This window comes from Stegostoma tigrinum, chromosome 32, assembly GCF_030684315.1.
Source record: "Stegostoma tigrinum isolate sSteTig4 chromosome 32, sSteTig4.hap1, whole genome shotgun sequence".
NCBI lineage: Eukaryota > Metazoa > Chordata > Chondrichthyes > Orectolobiformes > Stegostomatidae > Stegostoma > Stegostoma tigrinum.
Genome location: NC_081385.1, coordinates 5,964,105 through 5,981,293, shown reverse-complemented (window position 1 = coordinate 5,981,293; position 17,189 = coordinate 5,964,105).

The following is a 17,189-nucleotide window of genomic DNA, read 5'->3' as shown; positions in this document are numbered from 1 at the left end:
TGGAGCAGAGAAGGCTGAGGGGGTCCATATGGAGGTGTGTGAGACTAGAGGGGCATGGACTGAGGGGATAAAAAGCAGCTGCAGCTCAAGGGTCACTAAAAGGAGGCACAGTTTTAAGGTGAAAGACAGGAGGTTTATAGGGGATTTGAGGAAAATTTTTTTCCACGGAATGTACTACCTAGTTGAGGCAGGAAACCTCACAATTTTTAAAAAGTACTTGAATGGGCACTTGAAATATTGTAACATTTGAGGCTATGGGCTAAGGTTGGAAACTGGAACTAATGTAGATTTAAAGTAGCCTAGGTAGTACTGACTTAATGGGCCAAAGGGCTTTTTCTGTACAGTATGATTCAATAAACACACATTAATGCACACAATTGTTGCAGCTCCCTCATTGTGCTTGTGAAACAAGCAGAGAAGGAAGCTATCAAGATCCATAACCAACAGCTGCTGAGTAGGCAGAGCTAGCTTCCTAACTCTGGAATAGGGAAGAAAAAGAATCCCACCCAGGAATTTCTCTTGAGTTCCCAGTGCTGATCCCTGTCCAAAGAATCCTGCTGGAAAGTATATGGATGCAGACTCCAGGATTTGGGTAGATTCTGCTGCTTTTTGTGGCCAAATAGCTGGCCAGGACGTCCTTTTAGACATGTGCATGAAGACTGGCCACTGGAGCTAAGAAGTGGCCCAGTAGGAGTCAGTCCTTTCAGAAGATAGGGGAGAAAGTTCCTGATTGCAATAGAAACAAATCCAATTGATCTTACTAATGGGGATCTGTTGTAGCTAATGGGGGTTGGTTTAGCTCAGTTGGCTGGATGGTTGGCTTACTAAAGCAGTAGAATACCAACAGCATTGGTTCAATTCCCATTACCACCTGAAGATACCAGGAAGGCCTCTTACCTGAGGTGTAATGGCTCTCAAGTTAAATCACCACCAGTCAGCTCCAATGAGAGAGCAATCCTATGGTCTAGTAGGACAATGGCAACTTGATTGTAGTTGCATTTATTTATCGAATAAAGAATGAATAATTGACACCATTGTTAGGTCTGTGATTTCGTAATTCAACAGCGGATGAATGTGCATTTTAAGCTTTCTTTCGTACTTGCTGATAAAATGGTCCATCTTCCCCAAATGAAAAGCATGCATTTTGGATCCTTGCGAGCACTTTATTTCATCAGCTACTGAATTTCCAATCGATGTTTATTAAGTACATAAATAAGCAGAAACCATTTACCTGGAATGTGTGCATGGTCTTGTAAGCTGGAAAGGTGCAACTAAAGCAGCACTGGTCAGCAATTGCTGTGAGCCAACACTTCCAGATAAGGACATGGGTAATCTCAGCATCTCAAGCCATATGGAAGCAGAGAGTTTTTTGGAAGGTTTCAATTACAGGACCATACAGGAAATCAGCAGAACTGGAACTGGCTGAAGAGTTGTCAGGAATCAGATCCACATCCTCCTACACCTAGCCTTCTGCGTTAATATTTCACCATCAGCTCCGATCTTGTTCAACTCTTTTATCATTTACATTTTCCCTGGAAATTAATTCACTCTTCTGTATTTGTAATGGAGGAGGGGCTGTTTTCATGGCAGCTCAGAGACAATTATTCCCACATGTATTGGGAATGGGGGAATGCGATTTCAAAGCAGGATCAGGAAACTGGCAGCTGGATAGATTCTGAATCCCAAAGGTAGCACAGTGGCTCAGTGGTTAGCACTGCAGCCTCACAGCGTCAGGGGCCTGGGTGTGATTCTACCCTCAGGAGACTGTCTGTGTGGAGTTTGCACATTCTCCTCATGTGTGCGTGGGTTTCCTCCAGGTGCTCCAGTTTCCTCCCACAGTCTAAAGATGTGCAGTTTAGGTGGATTGACCATGCTAAATTGCCCATAGTGTTCAGGGATGTGTAGTTTAAGTGTTAGCCATGAGAGGTTGACTGAGCTCGGACTTTTCTTTCTGGAGAGAAGGAGGAAGAGAGGTGACCTGATCGAGGTGTACAAGGTAATGAGAGGCATGGATAGAGTCGATAGCCAGAGACTTTTCCCCAGGGCAGGATTGACTGTGACGAGGGATCATAGTTTTAAGGTGTTAGAAAGAAGGTGTAGAGGAGACATCAGAGGGAGGTTCTTCACCCAGAGAGTTGTGAGCGCATGGAATAGTTTGCCAGTGGTAGTCGTGGAAGCAGAGTTATTAGTGACATTTAAGCGACTGCTGGACATGCACATGGACAGCAGTGAATTGAGGGGAATGTAGTTTAGGTTATTTTAGCTTTGGATTAGGATTAATCCACGGCACAACATTGTGGGCCGAAGGGCCTACACTGTGCTGTACTTTTCTATGTTCTATGTTCTAAAAGCAGGCTTACAGGGGAGTGGGTCTGGGTGGGATGCTCTTCGTAAGGTGAGTGTGGACTTGTTGGGCCAAATGGCCTGTTTCCAAACTGTAGGGATTTGATGATAAATTACATCCTTTGTCACTATGGTATTTGGAAACAATGTGATGGAAGCTGCCAGACTGACCTCAGAGTAGAAGTAGGCAGTGGCCATTTAGGGATCTGCTACTGTCATGCAAAGGACAGCAGGAAGTTCATGATGGGACCCAGACAGTAAACATGGTGGAAAGTAGACAAAATGAACTCCAAGGTGAGGTAGCATACTTGATCTGGTGCTACTTGATCCCTTAAATTTTATGATGAAACACAAAGGGAAACAAAACTTCTTTCGCCCAGAGAGTTCAGTAATTATGCATTAATGTGTTTACATCTGCCCAGAAAAAGAAAGATCAAAATCTCTTTTTGGTCCAGGCAGGCCCCTTATGAATTCCTGAAAGAGCTTCAGAGGTTGTTAAAGTAGATTTCCTGTTCTGCCCTCTCTGCAAGGCCCTGGAGAATTGCAAATTGAGTTGGAGGTGGCATGATCCAATGCCAATCTCCGAAAAAGGAATTTTCAAACAATACCAACACTCATTCCCAGACTCACTGACAATTGAAAATCAAGTCTGAGTTCTCGAAGGGAGTTTTTAGAAGACAACGTTTCTCTCAACCATTCAGCTTGCAGATCATTTTTGATGGTGAACTTTCCAATCTGACCAGGTTCTGCAATTTTTATCATGAATTATTTTTAAAGATATTTTTTCCAATTTTGAATGTTGTCTCTTTAGCTACGTGATTGAGAAGCCAGCAGTTGTCAAGCTTCTGTCCTGAACAGTCCCGCTTAAGCCAAATTCCTAATAAGGAATCAACTTGCTCTGTACTTTACTACATCAATTCCACTTCTACATGGTTTCTGTTTCACTTCCACTTCCTGTTCTTCTGCAGGTTCTCGTTTCCAGTTCCTTATACAGCCCATTTTGACCCTGCACCTGAAACTCAGGGTGAATGCAAATAATGCTGCTTCAGAATTCAACAGCTGATGCTCAATGTTTTTGAATCTAGAAATGATTGGACTAAAAGACATGAGCATTCCTTCCAAAGTTAAAATAATGTCATTCAACAAATCCTGACTAAAAATTAATAAAACATTCTAAAATCTGCTGTTAAAGCCTAATGATTATTATAAACTTGAGATTCACACTTTCTTATGATCTTCTGATCAGCTTCCCATCCTGATCACTCTTATGTTATGCTGTCTAATTCCTAAAACACACCAAGGCTCAGTGTTCGTAAAGATGGAGAGGGTCTGAGGTATAACGAAAAAGGCATGGAGCCCAATTCCAGAAGTCATAGTCTGGAACATTGCAACTGCCATTTTCAACATAAACATCATGTTTGCAACAGCATTTGTGCACGCTCAAGTACAGCTGCCTGTGAACTATGGGGGCATTCGAATCATGACTTGTGCAGTTTGCACTTTTCAGGCCAAGCTGTAAAAAGCTGGAGAAGCTATTTGGGGAGGTAAGGACCCTTTTGGATAAGTCTGGACATACATTTGGGAGAGGTGATTTGCTCTTTGGGATTGTTAAAAAAGAATATGCTTATGACGTGGATAAACTCTTTGGAATGATCAAGCTTATTAAAACTACCAAATGGTCAAATCATCTGTCAAATCTGTCGAGGAAACGGTCAAACTGTCAAGGCTGTTAAAATCTCCTGGTCTAATGTTTACAAGAAAAACATTGCAGTATCAGAAAGAAAACACGTGATTTCACTGCTTCTTTTGATATTAGCCTGAACGTTGCAGTTATTGGATTTGTGCTGCATCACTAATTTAATAACCATAGATTATTCCAGTGGGGTGCTCGTGAGTTTGCATCATGATTCCCAATTTCAAGTACTAATGAAGACTTCAAAGTGGGCACATGAATATGAATGTTTATTGTTATGAGGGATTATGTAGTTGAAGGAGGGAAAATATAGTTGTGTTTTATTGATGAGTGTTTTTAAAAATGTTAATACATAAACTGAAGCTGAGAACTTTATTTTATTCCACCTTAGACTATGTCAGAAGATTTACCCATGGGTGGATACTAGTTGATTTAACATGGAAGGTGTAAGATCAAAGAGTAGTTGGTGGAAGGACGTAGGTTGGCATTGAGGACATGATTTGTCATGGAGTTATGCAATCATATCGGTTGCCATGAACGGATCATGGGTGGTGTGAGTGGCACTGAGGGAGAAGGGCTTCAAAGTTATTTCCTTTTCATAGCTGGAATGAAGTCCAGAATACTAATGCTGGCCTTTCCCAGAGCTGCCTCCATGCCTGACAGCCCCTGTGGACTGCCTCCAAACTCTTCCTAAGGACAGCAAGTCTGACTCCTTCTAATATCCATCGTCCCCTCTGTTGTAATATTAGGCAGTGTAACATTCCATTTGGGGCATTTTTGTCAAAGTCAGGTTTTCAAAGCTGGGGATTTCCCCAAATATATGCTACCAAAAGGGAGTAAAAAATTAGGCCAAAGTCACACCAATCCTGCATTCACTGACCTATGATGGCTTCTCATCCATCAAAGTCTCTCATTAAGAATTTGCAGTCTTATTTTGAACTCACTGTATGGACAGACCTTACTGTATTGCTTTAATTGTCTCCAGTCATACATTCATCGGTTTTAACATCTTATTCATCCTTAATTTTCTTTGTTGTGCCATTGGCAGCCATGCTTTCAGAGAAACATAGAAAACAGGTACAGGAGCAGGCCATTTGACCCTTCAAGCCTGTACCACCATTCAATATGATCAGTGCTGATCATGCAATTTCAATATCCCACTTGTGCTTTCTCTCCATGCCCCTCGATCCGTTTAACTGCAAGAGCCATGTCCAACTCCCCCTTGATTTTATCTAACAAACTGGCCCCAATGGCTTCCTGTGGTAGAGGACTCCACAGGTTCACAATTCCCAGGGTGAAGAAGTTCTTCTTTATCTCAGTCCTGATTGGCTTACCCCTATCCATAGGCAAGACAAAAATTTAATAGGCAAATGTATAACTGGAGAGGATTAAAGCATGCAATAGGGCACGGCCATGTAGTGACTTCAAAACAACGGTGAATATTCTTAACTACAGACTATGATGGATGAGGAGCCAACATCGGTCAGTGAATACACGATTGGCAGGTGAGTGTGACTTTGATCTAAATCTTTACTCCCATATTAAGAGTATAGAATTGGGAAAATCCCCAGCTTTGGAAATCTGACTTGCAAGAAAATGCCTCAAATGGTTGCATTTTATAAATGCCCCAAGTAGTCGCATTTTATAACAGTAAGGGTGATGGATATTAATAGGGGTTAAAATAGTATCAGAGATAATGGGAACTGCAGATGCTGGAGAATTCCAAGATAATAAAATGTGAGGCTGGATGAACACAGCAGGCCAAGCAGCATCTCAGGAGCACAAAAGCTGACGTTTCGGGCCTAGACCCTTCATCAGAGAGGGGGATGGGGAGAGGGAACTGGAATAAATAGGGAGAGAGGGGGAGGCGGACCGAAGATGGAGAGTAAAGAAGATAGGTGGAGAGAGTGTAGGTGGGGAGGTAGGGAGGGGATAGGTCAGTCCAGGGAAGACGGACAGGTCAAGGAGGTGGGATGAGGTTAGTAGGTAGCTGGGGGTGCGGCTTGGGGTGGGAGGAAGGGATGGGTGAGAGGAAGAACCGGTTAGGGAGGCAGAGACAGGTTGGACTGGTTTTGGGATGCAGTGGGTGGGGGGGAAGAGCTGGGCTGGTTGTGTGGTGCAGTGGGGGGAGGGGACGAACTGGGCTGGTTTAGGGATGCAGTAGGGGAAGGGGAGATTTTGAAGCTGGTGAAGTCCACATTGATACCATATGGCTGCAGGGTTCCCAGGCGGAATATGAGTTGCTGTTCCTGCAACCTTCGGGTGGCATCATTGTGGCACTGCAGGAGGCCCATGATGGACATGTCATCTAGAGAATGGGAGGGGGAGTGGAAATGGTTTGCGACTGGGATGTGCAGTTGTTTGTTGCGGACTGAGCGGAGGTGTTCTGCAAAGCGGTCCCCAAGCCTCCGCTTGGTTTCCCCAATGTAGAGGTAGCTGCACCGGGTACAGTGGATGCAGTATACCACATTGGCAGATGTGCAGGTGAACCTACCACATTGGCAGATGTGCAGGTGAACCTACCACATTTGCAGATGTGCAGGTGAACCTACCACATTGGCAGATGTGCAGGTGAACCTCTTCCGCACCTACACAGGCCCCAAACCCCACCTCTTCCTCCGGTACATTGATGACTGTATCGGCGCCGCCTCTTGCTCCCCAGAGGAGCTCGAACAGTTCATCCACTTCACCAACACCTTCCACCCCAACCTTCAGTTCACCTGGGCCATCTCCAGCACATCCCTCACCTTCCTGGACCTCTCAGTCTCCATCTCAGGCAACCAGCTTGTAACTGATGTCCATTTCAAGCCCACCGACTCCCACAGCTACCCAGAATACACCTCCTCCCACCCACCCTCCTGCAAAAATTCCATCCCCTATTCCCAATTCCTCCGCCTCCGCTGCATCTGCTCCCACGATAAGACATTCCACTCCCGCACATCCCAGATGTCCAAGTTCTTCAAGGACCGCAACTTTCCCCCCACAGTGATCGAGAACGCCCTTGACCGCGTCTCCCGTATTTCCCGCAACACATCCCTCACACCCCGCCCCCGCCACAACCGCCCCAAGAGGATCCCCCTCGTTCTCACACACCACCCTACCAACCTCCGGATACAACGCATTATCCTCCGACACTTCCGCCATTTACAATCCGACCCCACCACCCAAGACATTTTTCCATCCCCTCCCCTGTCAGCTTTCCGGAGAGACCGCTCTCTCCGTGACTCCCTTGTTCGCTCCACACTGCCCTCCAACCCCACCACACCCGGCACCTTCCCCTGCAACCGCAGGAAATGCTACACTTGTCCCCACACCTCCCTCACCCCCATCCCAGGCCCCAAGATGACATTCCACATTAAGCAGAGGTTCACCTGCACATCTGCCAATGTGGTATACTGCATCCACTGTACCCGGTGCGGCTTCCTCTACATTGGGGAAACCAAGCGGAGGCTTGGGGGCCGCTTTGCAGAACACCTCCGCTCAGTCCGCAACAAACAACTGCACCTCCCAGTCGCAAACCATTTCCACTCCCCCTCCCATTCTCTAGATGACATGTCCATCATGGGCCTCCTGCAGTGCCACAATGATGCCACCCGAAGGTTGCAGGAACAGCAACTCATATTCCGCCTGGGAACCCTGCAGCCATATGGTATCAATGTGGACTTCACCAGTTTCAAAATCTCCCCTTCTCCTACTGCATCCCTAAACCAGCCCAGTTCGTCCCCTCCCCCCACTGCACCACACAACCAGCCCAGCTCTTCCCCCCCACCCACTGCATCCCAAAACCAGTCCAACCTGTCTCTGCCTCCCTAACCAGTTCTTCCTCTCACCCATCCCTTCCTCCCACCCCAAGCCGCACCCCCAGCTACCTACTAACCTCATCCCACCTCCTTGACCTGTCCGTCTTCCCTGGACTGACCTATCCCCTCCCTACCTCCCCACCTACACTCTCTCCACCTATCTTCTTTACTCTCCATCTTCGGTCCACCTCCCCCTCTCTCCCTATTTATTCCAGTTCCCTCTCCCCATCCCCCTCTCTGATGAAGGGTCTAGGCCCGAAACGTCAGCTTTTGTGCTCCTGAGATGCTGCTTGGCCTGCTGTGTTCATCCAGCCTCACATTTTATTATCTTGATATTAATAGGGGTCAGGTTTGCTGCCTCTGGAAATAGTTTGGAACCAGTCACAGGGGCTGTTTCACAAAAACTGTTTAATTATAGCAAGACTTCCCTGTTTTGTACTCCAAGCACCTTACAATAATGACCAACATGCTTTTTACATTCCCTTTTTTTTCTGTGCCTGCATATTATTCTCCTTCATAAAAGTACACCAAGTCTCTCTGAACATCAATATTTAGAAGTGTCATGCTTTTTAAAGATATTCTGCTTTCAGTTTAATTTACCAATGTGATGTAATTTACCACCCATCAGTCCCTCCGTTTTGTTGTCTACTCACTTAACCTGTCTATTAACTTTCCTCTGTTTCTTTACAGCTTCTTTCCGACTTCAACACTTATGTTCAAGCTAATTTTGTATTAGCAGCAAACCTGCATGTTAGTCTTGCCACCTCTGTCTAAGTAATTGACATAGATTGTAAACAACGGAGACTTCAGTCCTTACCCTTGCTTTACTCTGTCAGTTACTGCCATCCAGTATAAAAATGCCCTGTTTACCCCTGCTGTCCTAACTGAGCCCCTATTCTTCTCACCTCATGAGTCTGTACCTTGCCCATTAAATTTTTGTGCGGTGTCTTATTAACCTTGCAATGACATTGTAGAAAACACATATGCCCAATATCAGGAATACCCCTCAAAACACACATCAACAAAGGGAAACTCCTAACCTAGGATGCCACCTTCTAATCTTGTCTTCAACTGCACGGGATTGCAAAATGATAGAATTCACATCATGCCATTTGCAAACCCATCCTGCCTCATGCCAAGTTCTGAAGAGGCTGTGGCAGAAAGTACGCGAGGCTTGGCACAGGCTGACAATTACAGTTCACTTCATTAACACTTTGTCATTTTTGTGACCTTGTTCCTGAGGCTTTCATCGCACTGAGAGTATAGAATGTTTAAAATCATTTCTGTGTTTCTTGATAAGAACATTTTGCAAAGTAAAATCTAAAATGATTTCACATTTGTTGGAGTTTTCAGCGTTAAGCTGCAGGGGTGAAACTTTATTCCTTCAGCATGTCACGACATGGGGATAAGTGGACCACACAAGAACTGACCCACATTCCCAAAACTGAACAACATCTGTAGGTCACTGTCTAGACTCACAATGAGGACTGATTCCTTGGATAAAATAGTGATGAGTAGTCAGTGACTGGAAATCCTGTTTCTCAGCAGGATGCATCATTCCTAAGGAACAGAGAGTGAGCAGAATGTTGGAGGGGGAAGAAATTGCCTGCAGCATCTTTCCCCATTGTGTACAATATTTAAAACTGATGTTGAAAATAGGTTCCAGTCCAGAAAAAAAAACTATTTTATTTCTTGTCTCCATGCACCACCCAAAATCACCTGTGACCTGGTCTTTGACCTCCACCTACACTGTTTTGGAGGGCTTTAAGGCAGAAATCTAAATGTCTTCAGGTGACAAGTCATTCTGATTGTGGAGAGCAGATCCTGGTGAGAGATGGTTAAAAGAGATCTACGTTTTACTTTATTCAAAATGATTTCAGGAATTATATGCCATTCTAGAAAAAGGTCAACAAAGCTGGGCAATACTTATTGTTATCTGGTGAAAAATCTTCTGTAAAATTGCATTCTCCAAAATCACTTTCCATTGTTTCGTTTTTCTGTAATTTTGACCAAAACAGCACATTTCCTGTACTTTTTACTAAAAGAGGAATTCACCCCAGACAGGCAGAGTTCCCCACTGTCCTTTACACTCTGTGGAAAGTTCCAGAATTCCTCAAAGCCCAACAAGTTGCAACAACATTTTGAGAGAGAACTATATTGTTCTGGGGGGTATCAGCAGGGTTAATCCCTACACCCTCAGAATTACATACTGTTGATGAAATTGTTGACTGAGCAAGACAATGTACACATGACTTGTTTGATAGCATGGGGCTGTTTACAGCCTTAATAGTCAAGAGATCTGCACTGGCAATTCAGAAAACGCAGGTATAAATACTCATCACAACAACTTGAGTTCAGTTTTGGTAAAAATCTGGTGTAAAAACATAGCCTGAGTAGGAGCGACCATGAAGATATCAGATTGTTGTAAAATTCCAACTGTTCATAGATGCGCCTCTGGTGAAGGAAACCTGCCATCCTTAACTAGACAATCAGCTATGGTGGTCAATCCCATGTACAGCCATAAGAAACTTATAACCAGTGGAGTGGAGAAGTCCTGTGTAGGATTCATCTGATTTTCATTGCAGTCCAAGCACAAAATTCAAATCAGCCTTGAAGTTTTTATGTAGATCAGCTCTGAACTAATTGATTGGCAGAACAAGTTCGAAGGGCTGAGTGATCTAGTCTAGTTCTTGCAGGAACCGCCTTGCATCTTGCATAGCCTCTCCCAGCACAGCAACAATTGGGAACTTTGTCAGACAGAGGGCTATGAGTTCTGCTGCCTGTAACACCTGCAGAGTTTGGTGCTAACTGTTACTCAGGTGATAAAACTGTTGGCTTAGAGTCGTTCTGTGGACTTGAAGACCTCACCTAGAGCAATTGTTTGGTGCTACGTTGTTGGAAGTGCTATCTTTCCAATAAAATAGTAAAGCAAAGCCAGATGGACATTAACAACACCATCACACCTTGAAGAAGAGGAGTATACCTGAGTGTCTAATTCCTGTTTGTAGGAGCTCACTAGGTGCAGATTGACCATTTCTTACTTTACAAAAGTGAATCCATTTCAAAAGTACATTTCTTGGCTGTAAAATGCCGTGGAATGTTCTGCGGTTGTGGAAAATGAGAAATAAATTAAATCTTTCTTTTTGGATTTGAAAGTAATCAGAGTAACGGTTCTAACAGGAGCTTGACTAAGAATCAGAAATGGATTGAAAGAGAATGCAGTCGGGAAGTGAGGAGCAACAGAAACCTTTTTAAATGTGTGTGCTCTAAAATTACAGTGAACAGCAGGTGTCTAACTTGTAGCCAGCCCAGAATTCGAAGCCTGCTATCCAACACAGTCACGTGGCAACTAAAATTACCCATGGCTGGATTGAGAAGTGTCAGCAAATGTTGTTTGAATTCATTGTTGCCCTGGAGACAAAGCTTACTAACTCTGCACAGAGCTGGCAGAAGAAACATATCAACATGACCAGGCTAATGAGTGGCTTCACCCACTGACTGCCCTCCTCTGAGTTAATGTCTCCCTGTTGCACCAAGCTCTTGTTCTAACAGTCTCTTGCTTGGCCTCCAAGTTTCGCCCTCTAAAACTCCAAAACTCTGCTGCCTGTATATCAACTTGTAGGAAGTCTTGCTCCCCTATCAATTTTGTGCTGGCTATTTGCTTCAAGTCTGATGACTCTTTGAACTTTTAAAAATATCCATCCTATTTTCAAATCTCTCCATGGCCTCTCCCATCTTCCCAATTTCTGTGGCGTCTTCCCCTCTTCAAGCTTTGGGAATTGTCCAAATTCTGACCTCTTGCACATCCCCAGTTTTGATCGCTCCATTCTTGGCAGTCCTCCTTTCAGCTGCCAAAGCCCTCAGCTCTAGAATTAGCTCCCTAACACTTACAGTTCCCTCTCCTTCTTTAGGTTGCCCAATAAAATTGACCCCTTTGACACAGTTTTTGCTCAACTGTCCGAATATTTCCATTTGGGGTTCCTGTCAAATTTTGCTTGATTGATATGCCGGGGGTGTTTTACTACTTCCAAGGCACTATGTAAATATAGATTATTTTTGTTGTCTTGCTTTTCAAATGTGAGGAAACTTCTATTTGTCTTCCAACTGGGCAATGACCTCACTTTCAAAAAGAATATAGAGTGCTCTGGAATACTTCCGTACTCAGGAGCTGCTTTTTCAGTCTATCTATTTAAACTTACCTCACTAACACTCAATTTAATATGCCATTTCATTTCAACTCATTCACAGTAATAAACACAATTTCTAAAGTTCATTATTCTCCAACTCTGCTCTATCCTTCCTATGAAAACCTCCTCAAATCATCTCCATCCAACTCCTTCCAATGCCGTCTCCATCTAATCTCTACCATGCTATTTACCCTCCCACTCCACCTACTGCATCAACCCCAGAACCCCCCACCTCACACCCCACTGTGCCACCCTCCCTTCCTTCAATGCCAACCTCCGTCCTTTGCAAATCATCAACTTGTGCCCCCATACTCCTGCCCACTATCCCCAGAACCTCCAGCCATGGTAATTTAGTTATTGTACCATTTTGCCCCACTGTTATTCTTGAACAATCCCCTCCCCCTTCACACCAGCACCAGCAATCATTGGCAGCTATACATGAATCCACATGACCAATGGTCTTTCCACGTGCAATTCCTGCCTTTTAACAACCAGACAAACAAAAGCTGTGTACCACTATTATTACAGGTGAAATGCCTGAATTACTTCAACTCGAAGGACAAACCCAGCAGGACATCACCACCTGCAAGTTCTCCTGCACACCAGTTACCACCCTGACTTGGAAACATATCGCCGTTCCTTCTCTGTCGCTGGGTCAAAATCATTCAGGAATTCCCTCCCTAATGGCATTGTGGGTCAGCCCACAGCATGTGGGCTGCAGCGACTCAAGAAGGCAGCTCACCACCACCTTCTCAAAGGCAACTCAGGACAGGTAATAAATGCTGTCCCTGCCAGTGAGACCCACATTCCACAAATAAAAGAAAATTAATTCAATTTTGCCATCCAAATGTGTCTTCCGACAAGGTAATGTTCTGGGCCACTGCTTTAAACGTTACATAAGGAAACAGGAACAGGAGTAGGCCATTCAGCCCCTTGAGCTTACCCTGCTAGTCACGGCTGATCTAATTGCAACCTCAAACCGACATTCCCATCTACCTTATTAACCTTTCACATAACTTTTCTTAGTAAGAATCTACCTACCTCTGCCTTCAAAATATTTAAGGACTCTGCTTGCACCATCTTTTTAGGAAGTGAGACACAAAGACTCACAACTCTTTGGGAGATATTTTTGCTCATCTCTCCTTTAAATAGTGACTCCGCTTTTTAAACCATAGCCCTGAGTTCTAACTGCTTTCCACACCCACCCTTTCAAGATCATACATGTTTTGAAAAAAATTATGTTTGTACTGTCTACCACATTGTACATCTCAGTGACCTACCCTCAGGTATGGTTCAGTACACAACACTCTCTCTTCTGAATCACTCAGAACAGGCTTCAGTATAAAATCTAGGTTGATGTTTTATCCTCAAAGCAGAAAGAACTGGAAAATCTCACAGGTTTAGCAGCATCTATGCAGCCAAAAAACATTGCGATTCAAATCTGACTCTTCTTTGGAACCCTCACCTTGTGTTTTTAACAGCAGGAGTTGGGATGATATGAAGGAATCGAGTCACAGGAGAAAGGATCCAGAGGGGACTGGTATCCAAAAATTGTCAGGGCCGCATTCCTCAACACCTGAAAGATGATTCATTGTTGTCAGGAGCAGCTGTCTCTTGAGCATTGTTTGTCTTGGAGATATCTGTAATCCTGGATGGATGAGAAACACAAAGGCAGGAATTTCAGTCAGAGACACAGACAGCTACTAAAGAAGGAGATGCAGCTGTGAAAGTGAGTTTTGATAAATAACTTATCAAACACCTGGAGAGAAATGGAAAGTAGTGAATGTGAACAAGATGAAAAAGACCAAGAGAAATCCCATTGTAGGGAAAAGCAGAACTGTTTCAAGATAATCTTTCCTCAAAGAGAAGTGGCAGAGAATTAAACACAAAATTAGAAGCAAAATATTGCGGGTGATGGAGACCTGAAATGGAAACAGAAAGTGCTGAACAAAACCCAATAGATCTGGCAGCATCTGTGGAGAGAGAAACAGAGTTAACATTTTAAGTCCAATTCAACCTTCCTTTGGAACTTTTTTGTTAGCTCAGCGCAGGGTCCTGTGGGACACTGAGGTCTGCTAATGGATCCTGAGGCTTCATTCATCAGGTTCAGCCTGAGACAAAAACCTGACACATGTTGATAGATGTGGTATCAAGGGAATGGAGTCTATACTCTCCTCACTCCAACTCCCCAGGATCCTTTCGTTGGGAACATGAATGGAGAGATGTTACTGTGTATGATTGATGTCTTTCCACAGCATGTACACTCACAGTGAGCTGCGGGTCTGGTTACAACATTCATTGACAAAATTGGCTTGTGATCAGATATGATTGGGTGCCACTTGCATGGCAGTTCAGAACGTTACCTAGATTCATGAGAAGCTGGTTCAACGCTTGCTTCTATAAAATGGCTTAATTGGAATAAGGGTGACTTGGATTAATTGTGGCTGCAGGCACAGATCGGTCTGCTGTGAATTTCAAATACGCAAACAAGACTAATCATCTTTGGTGATAATGGGATCTGCAGATACTGGAGAATCCAAGATAACAATGTGTGGAGCTGGATGAACACAGCAGGCCAAGCAGCATCTCAGGAGCACAAAAGCTGACGTTTCGGGCCTAGACCCTTCATCAGAGAGGGGGATGGGGAGAGGGTTCTGGAATAAATAGGGAAAGAGGGGGAGGCAGACCAAAGATGGAGAGAAAAGAAGATAGGTAGAGAGGAGAGTATAGCTGAGGAGGTAGGGAGGGGATAGGTCAGTCCAGGGAAGATGGGCAGGTCAAGGAGGCGGGATGAGGTGGTAGGTAGGAAATGGAGGTGCGGCTTGAGATGGGAGGAAGGGATGGGTGAGAGGAAGAGCAGGTTAGGGAGGCGGGGACAGGCTGGGCTGGTTTTGGGATGCAGTGGGGGAAGGGGAGATTTTGAAGCTTGTGAAGTCCACATTGATGTGGCCTTCACAAGCTTCAAAATCTCCCCTTCCCCCACTGCATCCCAAAACCAGCCCAGTTCTTCCCCTCCCCCCACTACATCGCAAAATCAGCCCAGCTGGTCCCCTCCCCCCACTGCATCCCAAAACCAGCCCAGCCTGTCTCCGCTTCCCTAACCTGTTCTTCCTCTCACCCATCCCTTCCTCCCACCTCAAGCTGCACCTCCATTTCCTACCTACTAACCTCATCCCACCTCCTTGACTGTCCGTCTTCCCTGGACTGACCTATCCCCTCCCTACCTCCTCTCCTATACTCTCTTCTCCACCTATCTTCTTTTCTCTCCATCTTCGGTCCACCTCCCCTTCTCTCCCTATTTATTCCAGTTCCCTCTCCCCATCCCCCTCTCTGATGAAGGGTCTAGGCCCGAAACGTCAGCTTTTGTGCTCCTGAGATGCTGTTTGGCCTGCTGTGTTCATCCAGCTCCACACTTTGTTATCTCTAATCATCTTTGGTGATGACTGTTGCAAATTGACGTTTTTGTGGGCAATTAGATCGCAGTAAATGGAGTATCTGGGACCAACACCTGCAATGAAGTAACATGGCTAGACACAGCAAGAAACAATCCCAATGCAACACTGGGAAAAGATAGAGCTGATGTTGACCATTATCTGTGTGTTGCTGGTGAAGGAAATTAATGTTGAAAGTGGTGCATGGGGTGCCAATCAAGTGGAATGCTTTGCCCTGGATGGTGCTGAATGTTGAATGTTGTTAGAAATGCATTTATCCAGGCAATTGGGAAATTCCATAGCGGAAGTGATGGTTTAGTCGTATTGTCACTGGACTATTATTCCAGAGACCCAGGTAATGTTCTGGGATCAAATCTTGCCACAGCAGATGGTAGAATTTAAATTCAATTTTAAAAATCTGGAATTAAGAGTGTAATGACTATAAATCCGTTGTTAATTGTTGGGCGAAATCCATCTGGTTCACTATTCCCCCTTAGGGAAAGAAACTGCTATCTTTGCTTGGCCTGGTTTACATGTGACTCCAGGCCCACAGCAATGTGGTTAACTCTTAAATGCCCTCTGGGCAATTAGGGATGGATAATAAATGCTGCCTGGCCAGTGATGCCCTCATCCTCTGAATGATTTTTTTAAAAATTTCATCACACTCCTGACTCATGCCTTGTCAATGGTGAACAGGGCTTTGGTGAAGCTCAGAAAGTTAGTTAATCACCACAGAATTCCTTGTTTCTGGCCCTGCTTCTGTACCGATAGAATGTTTTGCTCAATGCCCAGTTCAGCTTTTTGGGTCCTTGTGCGTTTGGGGCTTGTGCCTGTGCGCTGAGATTACACTCACCTCCACAGATCTTGCAAATCAACTCTCCACAGCTTGATACAGACATGTGTGCCATCTTCTCCCATCCCAGACTGGTTTATGACTAAAGAAAAAAGTGTTTAAATCATATTAAAAGAAAACAGAACCAATGACTATTCAAATCCCTGGAGATTACTTTTTAATCATTGGAGATTTCAATGCAACCTTGGTCAAGCCTTCTCTCCCTTGTATTTTGTCATAGAGCCATACAGCATGGAAGCAGACACTTTAGTCCAACCAGTCCACACCGACCATGTTCCCAAACTAAACTATTCCTACCTGCCTGCTCCTGGCCCTCAGCTATCCAAACCCATCCTATTCATGAACTTATCCAAATATCTTACAAATGTTGTAACTGTACCTGCATCCTGTGGTTTCTCTGGCAGTTCATTCCAAACATGAACCACTCTCTGAGTTTAAAAAATGTTGCCCCTCATGTCCTTTTTAAATCTTTCTTCTCTGACCTTAAAAAATGCCCCTTAGCCTTGAAATCCCCCACCCTACGGAAAAGACCCGTGTCATACACCTTACCTTTGCCCCTCATGATTTTATAGACCTGAATAAGGTGACCCCTCAACCTCCCACACTTCAGTAAAAATAAAGTCCTCGTCTTCCAAGTCTATTTACATATCCAAATCCTCCATTCCCGGCAACATCCTGGTAAATCTTTTCTGATCCCTCTCCAGTTTAATAATATCCTTCCTATAACTGGGTGACCAGAACTGCACAAAGTACTCCAGCAGAGGCCTCACCGATGTCCTGCAAAACCTCAACATGATTTTGCAACTCCAATACTCAAAGGTCTGAGCACTGAAGATAAACGTACTAAAAGTCTTCTTAACCACTGTGTTTACCTGTGAGGCA